The following is an 8,402-nucleotide window of genomic DNA, read 5'->3' on the forward strand; positions in this document are numbered from 1 at the left end:
GCCTACATTTATTTCCAAAAACATGTCTATCTGTGTGTTGAGGTAATCTCCTTATCTCCAAGAAACATTGTGTTGGATCGCTATGTCTCTGCTATTGGCATGGGAGGTTTGAGCTTAAACGTGAAAGACAATGGGCTATTGTCCGTTATTATTATAGGAAGCTATTTACATTCAGAAACACAGTCAATTAAAGCCAAGTTTACAATGAAAAAGTAACTTCTTGAATATGAGTTTTGGAGGTGAGAGTAATAGGAGTATTGTCTTTCAGTTGAATGTTTCTATCCCCACAGTTCACACAGACCCATCTCTTTGATATTGTGGTTTAATACCTTAGACATGTTAGGAAGAGGATTTAGTTTAGTTGATGACTTGTCTAGAGTTGCATCCCGTACACAGTTAAACCCCCATATCATTGTCCTGTTACGTTGAGATAGTTTTACTATACGGTCATGAATTCACTTTGGGTCGTCTTCATTTGGACATTAACAGTTCAGTAAAGTGTATTTTTCTTGTGCCAGGTTTCTTTCTACCATTGTAAAACGTCCATTTGGGTCTATAGTAATTTCTGTAGACTGAAATGGGACTTTTTATTAATGAGAACTACTCATGCTCAATCAAACCGATCTCATGAAATAATATACTCACAATCTGTTTCTCTTCCTGTTTACAGTGACTCAAGAGAAAACATTGGAGACCGGAGGAGCAGATTCCACTCTTCTCTGCCCAAACCAAACACTCACTGACATCAGTACTGTAGTATGTCACAAAAATAGAGTTACACATGAGGGTCAAGAGTGTATAGTTTCACACGACGTTGAGACAAATCATACCAACAGCACTTGTGACCCCAGAGTCACACTGCAGACAGAGAATGACAGAGTGTTTCTACACATCACCAACATACAACCATCTGATGAAGGGAACTACACCTGTGATTGTACATATTATGAAGGCAATTCTGATATAAACATACATATTTCGGTCAATGGTAAGTGTTTTGGTCTGATGGGATTGTTCACAATCATTTTAAAATGAACCCCAGCATATCTTATCATCACATATTTAGTGGAATGCCTGTCATGTGGTAATGTAACGGATGTGAAACAGCTAGCTTAGTTAGCGGTGGTGCGCGCTAAATAGCGTTTCAATCGGTGACGTCGCTTGCGCTGAGACTTTGAAGTAGTAGTTCCCCTTGCTCTGCAAGGGCTGAGGCTTTTGTGGAGCGATGGGTAACGATGCTTCGTGGGTGTCAGTTGTTGATGTGTGCAGAGGGTCCCTGGTATGGGCGAGGGGACGGTCTAAAGTTATTCTGTTACACTTACCTTGATGTTCTGTCAGTGTTTTGTGTTCTTGTTTTGTAACGTCTGTCATAGACGTTACATCTGACAGAACTGAGCATTTCTGTAGTCACAATATTGGATTTTGTCATCAGTTCATGTAATAAAGTCTTAAAATGTAGATACTGTCAACAACACGTTGGCTTAATGTAAATGAACAAGATGGCAGAAGAGAAACATATAAGATATATATTTTCCCCTTGCTCAGGACACCAAGTGCAACAGGCCACAGACAACCGTCTCTTCTATTGGGGGATGATAACAGGCGTTGCAGCATGTGTAGCTGTCCTGGTGTTTGGTGGCGTAATCATGAGGAAAATTCATCTCAGGTCAGATGATATTAATACATTGGTCAAAGAGTTGCTGTAATGAGTGTTTGACAGATTTATGGTATTTGAATAATTACTTGGAAGCACCGTAGTAAAAATGGTGCATTCTCAAATACATATTAGATCTACAACGAGGATAGAGTACAACAATGATGAAAAGCATGAAAAGGCTTACCAAGAAAAACATCCAAAAGGACTAATTTGAGGCAGAAAGTAATTGGAGCACTCAACAAGGAAGGCAGAGATGGATTTATTTTAGCTCAGTGTAATTCATTGTATAGGATGATAACAGTTGATTGTTCCAACTCCTTTCTGTCTCGAATTAGTCCTTCTGGAAATGTTTCTATGTAAGCCCTTTACACGCAATGCTCTATATCAAACTGACACATTTTTAAATACCCAAACACCATGTATAAAATACAGGCTACTTGACCTACTTTAAGTCTGATTCAATGAGTTTGTACTGATCACTACCCACGGAGAAAAAACTGGTTGAATTAATGTTGTTTCCACTTAATTTCAACACACAAATGCAATGTTGAATTCACGTTAGTTGACAACTCAACCAAAATGTAAATCGAAACTAGGCTAGATGTTCAACTGACATCTGTGACCAGTGAGTAGTTTCCAATAGCTGCACTGTTGTGGCTTCTCACGTCTCATTTCCTGTCAAAAACGAGTGTGGGGAAAAAACCAGATACGCTGCACACAATCATTGTGCTCTGGGAAGTGTCTTGTGTAAAACATGTTTCAGTTGGTGCTATATGTTAATTCAATCTTGTTCTTTTTTTGCTCAACAGAACACAGCTACAAGTGTCTGGAACCGTCAACGAGGTGCCACAACACTGCTTGCTGTTGCCTGTTAGTCAGATGACAGCAGCTGGGTCCCCATTTGCAACAGTTGCGTACATTTCACAATAAATATCTGCGCGCTCCATACCTGAAAAGACCGCACACGTACAATCACATTGAGATTCATCAACTTGGGCGGATGCAATACGTATGCATGTTTCCGCTATAAATCAGACCCGTCCTGAACCTGTGCGCGCCTGAGTGAGAATCTGCCTGAAAAATGGCCTTCATTCACCATTTATAGTGAGAATAACGCCTTTTTTCACTGTATACTTTGGAAGTATTGTAATTATACCATGGTAGTTTCCAAATAGAAATGGTAAGCTTGATCAAATGTCTCTGGAGGTGTTGGCAGAATGTTTAAATCTTTTACAGTGACATTTGCAGTATCTGACCATTTCTGAAATAAAAAACTATTGCAAATGGTTGTAGAAATGTAAACAGATTGTTTGATTTCAATTACCTTTTAATATGCTGCACTGACCTCAAATTCTGAAACATTTGGAAACAAATGACAACATATTTGGAAACAAATGACAACAACAGTACAGGCCTACTTATGCTGGTAGCCTACCCAGTTGGCAAAACCTGGTTGAAAAGACGTCATTATGACATCTTTGTATGACATTTTACTCTGTTGCAAAGTGGTTGACAAATGATGTTTTTTTAATGTCGTTTTACTGACCAGAATATCATGTATTTTTCTAACCCCCATATGACCAGTGGGCAAAACCTGGTTGAAAATAAGTATTTTCATGACATCTTATTCTGGTCACAAACTGGTTGAAAAATTACATTCTTTTACTGACCAGAATATGATGTATTTTTCTGCCCGCCAGCGACCAGTTGGTCATAATTGTGACCTCTATCTGACCAGCTGGTCATAATTCTGACCACTATATTATGTGCTATATTATGGAGCCTCCTGGTCATAGTTCAGACCTCATCATCACCTGGTAATGACCAGCTGACTACAGCTTATTGCTTAGACTCTTAGAAAAAAGGAATCCAGAAGGGTTCTTCAGCTGTCCCGATAGAATAACCCTTTTTGGTTCTAGGGAGAAGCCGTTTTAGTTTCACGTAGAACCCTCTGTGGAAAGGGTTCAACATAGAACCCAAAAGGGTTCTACCTGAAACCAAACAGGGTTCTTCAAAGGTTCTCCAATGGGGACAGCCAAATAACACATTTTCCCCCCTGAGAGTGTACTGTAATAAGTATTGCAGAGGATAAAGTTGGATATTGAAAACATTTTTCCTTACATGTTTCCAGAGTCATCAGTGAAAGATAAACAAATATTTGGGAGTACTTTTTACCCATTTCTCTCCCTAATTTCGTGATATCCAATTAGTTGTTAGTCTCGTACCATTGCTGCAACTCCAGTACGGACTCGGGAGAGGTGAAGGTCGAAAGCCGTACGTCCTCCAAAGCACGACTCCTTCAAGCCGCACTGCTTCTTGACTCACTGCTCGCTTAACCAGGAAGCCAGCCGCACCAACCCGTACAGCTGGCGACCAAATTCAGCATGCATGCGCCCGGCCGTCACAAGGAGTCGCGAGATCGAACAAGGACATCCAGGCCGGCCAAACCCTCCCCGAACACGGACGATGCTGGGCCAATTGTGCACCTCCTCATGTCTCCCTGTCACGGCCAGCTGAGACACAGTCCAGGAACAAACCCTGATCTGTAGTGACGCCTCTAGCACTGTGATGCAGAGCCTTAGACCGCTGCGCCATTCGGGAGGCCCATCAATTAAAGTTAATCTGCAACATATTCTTACGTTTAAAATAGATCAAGCAATGGCAAAACAAATATACATAACAATTTTTCATACATCTGCATAAAATAATTGTTTCATAATTCACCCACAGAAATCTCATGCATAGAAATAAAGGCCAATTGTTTTATTTGATTGATTATTAATAAGAGCTGTGTGATGGGCGAGATCCTCATCAGGGACATCTGAGCACAGAAGGCAATCTGGAGCATAGTGGTCCTCTTGAAGAGCTGTGTGATGGGCGAGATCCTCATCAGGGATCTCTGAGCACAGAAGGCAATCTGGAGCATAGTGGTCCTCTTGAAGAGCTGTGTGATGGTCGAGATCCTCATCAGGGATCTCTGAGCACAGAAGGCAATCTGGAGCATAGTGGTCCTCTTGAAGAGCTGTGTGATGGGCGAGATCCTCATCAGGGACCTCTGAGCACAGAAGGCAATCTGGAGCATAGTGGTCCTCTTGAAGAGCTGTGTGATGGTCGAGATCCTCATCAGGGACCTCTGAGCACAGAAGGCAATCTGGAGCATAGTGGTCCTCTTGAAGAGCTGTGTGATGGTCAGATCCTCATCAGGGACCTTTGAAGAGTGGTGTGATGGGTCAGATCTGGAGCATAGTGGTCCTCTTGAAGAGTGGTGTGATGGGTCAGATCTGGAGCAGAGTTGTCCTCTTGAAGAGTGGTGTGATTTGTCAGATCTGGAGCATAGTGGTCCTCTTGAAGAGTGGTGTGATGGGTCAGATCTGGAGCAGAGTGGTTCTTTTGAAGAGTGGTGTGATGGGTCAGATCTGGAGCAGAGTGGTTCTTTTGAAGAGTGGTGTGATGGGTCAGATCTGGAGCAGAGTGGTTCTTTTGAAGAGTGGTGTGATGGGTCAGATGTGGAGCGTAATGATCCTCTTGAAGAGTGGTGTGATGGGTCAGATCTGGAGCATAGTGGTCCTCTTGAAGAGTGGTGTGATGGGTCAGATGTGGAGCGTAGTGATCCTCTTGAAGAGTGGTGTGATGGGTCAGATCTGGAGCATAGTTGTCCTCTTGAAGAGTGGTGTGATTTGTCAGATCTGGAGCATAGTGGTCCTCTTGAAGAGTGGTGTGATGGGTCAGATGTGGAGCGTAGTGATCCTCTTGAAGAGTGGTGTGATGGGTCAGATCTGGAGCATAGTGGTCCTCTTGAAGAGTGGTGTGATGGGTCAGATCTGGAGCATAGTGATCCTCTTGAAGAGTTGTGTGATGGGTCAGATGTGGAGCGTAGTGGTCCTCTTGAAGAGTTGTGTGATGGGTCAGATCTGGAGCGTAGTGATCCTCTTGAAGAGTGGTGTGATGGGTCAGATCTGGAGTGTAGTGATCCTCTTGAAGAGTGGTGTGATGGGTCAGATGAAGTGAAGACAATCAGCACATTACAACTTTATCAAGTTTATATTTATAAGCAAACTAGAAGAGGAAACTCTTGAAAAAACGTTGTACTCAGCTGGCTAAAAGTATTTCCATGGTACTAGTTGAATAATGTTGTGGCAGTTACAGCTTAGAGACGTCTTTAAAAAAGAGCAACTTGATCATATACATACTTTGCGTCCTTCTCCAACACGGCTCAGGGACATATTTTAGGACTTTCCAAAAGGCACCAAACACATCAACCTCCTGACTCTTCTGGCTTTTCATGACACTTTCTGTAAGCATCAAATATATGTTTTCCATAATGTGGGCTTGTAGGATATAACAGTAACACACAGGCAAATATATTTAACAGTCAGAATCTACTAAAAGTGGTAGCAAAGGCATGTTTGAAGTGGGACATTAATTCATTGCTCATCAATCTGAAGCATTTTAAGAAAGAGGTGATCTGAACTCCTCTTTAAATGGTCAAGTTTAGCTTAATCCTAATACACATTGTAATATTCAAACAACTTATTATAAGCACAGAGGTACCCCAATATAGGACAGCTTGGCAGTCTTAAAAAAATAATGCAAAAATTTAAGTATGTGTAAAGATACAATAAAACATTATATTGTTCAAAAGTTATGCGTCTCTCATATCATTCCTGCAACAAACAGTGTTAGAAATGGGTGTAACTGCACGTGTGTGAGTCTGACTGAGCAACAGAGAGAATGAGCAAGAGAGAAATGGAAGAGATTTACATGACTCACCAGGGGAGGTGTCTGTTGAATCAGGAAACTTTACATGACTCACCAGGGGAGGTGTCTGTTGAATCAGGAAACTTTACATGACTCACCAGGGGAGGTGTCTGTTGAATCAGGACACAAGGCTCTTACAAAGTTGGTTCGTAGGAATCAATACACATTGAAAATCTCAGTACCAAACAACATTTTTCACACATCTTACTGTCAATGACTATGGATTTAAGGAGGGGTGGTTCAGCACTCTCCATTCCCTGGGATGTGGCAGAATAGGTCACTGGTAACTGAGTGGGTGGCCATAGACATGTTTCAGGAACTGTAAAGACAGAGATGAATCAAGGTCTTCACTAAGTTAGGCTTGGCCTAGCAGGTACATTGACTATGTGGCCTGTTAGCAATATGTAAGCCATTTTCTATAAGAAATCCTCTCCAGAAATAAAAGCTTCTCCCAAGTGGGTGTGACACCTTCTCACGTTGCCTGCTGATATCTGCTTTGGTGATTGCTGCTCTCGTAAAAGCCTGGGTTTTCAGCTCGTTAACACTAGAAGCTTATTACCTAAAATGGATCAATTGAAAGTGTGGGTTCACCTTAAATCCAGATGGTTGGTCATTCCTGTGATTATAAATACTGATGTTAACCTTTCTTTATAAACTTTTTCGTCAAGACAGATCTTCCAAAGGTGGGGGAGTGGCAATCTTTTCCAAGGATCACCTTCAGTGCTCAACCAAGACTGTCCCCAAACAATTTGAGTTGCTGGATTTTATCGTTAAACTTTCAAATAGCTCTTTGTTGACTGTTGCTGGGTGCTATCGTCCTCCATAAGCACTGGCCTGTACCCTACATGGCCTAAGCTCTCTCCTGGCCCCCTTACACTAAGTCTGAATATCCTGCTAGGTGACCTAAACTGGGACATGCCTAAACCACCTGACCAAGTCCTAAAGCAATGGGACTCCCTAAATATTTCTCAGATTATTAACAATCCCACAAAGTATGACTCCAAACACCCAGAAAAGGATACTTTGCTCAATGTTATCCTCACAAATAATCCCGAGAGGTATCAGTCTGGTGTTTTCAGTAAGGACCTTAGTGATCACTGTTTTACAGCCTGTGTTCGTAATGGCTGTTCAGTGAAACGTCCTGTCATGATTTGTCATAGACGCTTGGTAAAAAAACTTTAATGAGCAAGTCTTCCTTCATGACGTGGCCTCTGTAAATTGGTATAGAATCAGCTTGATCCCCTCTGTCGAAGACACTTGGACCTTCTTTTTTTTATATGTCAGTGGTATTGCTAACAAACACACGCCCCCATAAAGAACATTAGAATTAAAAACAGGTTCAGCCCCTGGTTCGACCGTGATCTTGCGGAGTTACCCCACCTCAAGAATTGCATTTGGCGAAAGGCTTGGCACACATGTGCTCAGGTTGACTGGCTCTCGTTCAGGCAAATGAGAAATAAGTGCACTCAGGCTATCCGGAAGGCCAAAGTTAGTTACTATAAGGAGCAGTTCTCTCTCTGTGGGTCTAACCCCAAGACGTTCTGTAAACAGTTAAAGACCTGAAGAATAAACCCTCCTACTCACAGCTGCCCATGTCCCTTAAAGTTGATGATGTGGTTGTTACTGTCATGAAGCACATGGCTGAGCTCTATAATCACCACTTCATTAAGTTGGGATTCCTATTTGACTCAGCCATGCCTCCTCGCCCGTCCAACATTTCCTAATCTCTCACCTTTTCTAATGCGACTAGCCCCTCTTTTTTCCTATCCCCACTACAAAGTTTCTCCCTGCAGGCGGTCACTGAGTCCGAGGTGCTAGAGGAGCTCCTTAAACTTGACCCCCAAAAACTTCTGGGTCAGAGGGTTTAGACCCTTTCTTTTTTAAGGTTGCTGCCCCTATTATCGCCAAGCCCATCTCTGACCTTTTAACCTGTCTCTGCTCTCTGGAGAGGTTCCCATTGCTTGGAAGGCAGCCACGGTTTGTCCTT

At 42.3% G+C, this 8,402-nt stretch overlaps 1 long non-coding RNA gene across 1 annotated transcript; it reads left to right on the top strand.

The window, feature by feature from the left end:
* Window positions 1–671: 671 nt before the first annotated feature.
* Window positions 672–2,944, top strand: LOC135531428 (uncharacterized). The gene is made up of 3 exons (XR_010454003.1): window positions 672–988; window positions 1,546–1,666; window positions 2,467–2,944. It is a non-coding gene; the product is annotated as an uncharacterized LOC135531428 (long non-coding RNA).
* Window positions 2,945–8,402: the final 5,458 nt, after the last annotated feature.

Source organism: Oncorhynchus masou, unplaced genomic scaffold, assembly GCF_036934945.1.
Source record: "Oncorhynchus masou masou isolate Uvic2021 unplaced genomic scaffold, UVic_Omas_1.1 unplaced_scaffold_1586, whole genome shotgun sequence".
Lineage (NCBI taxonomy): Eukaryota > Metazoa > Chordata > Actinopteri > Salmoniformes > Salmonidae > Oncorhynchus > Oncorhynchus masou.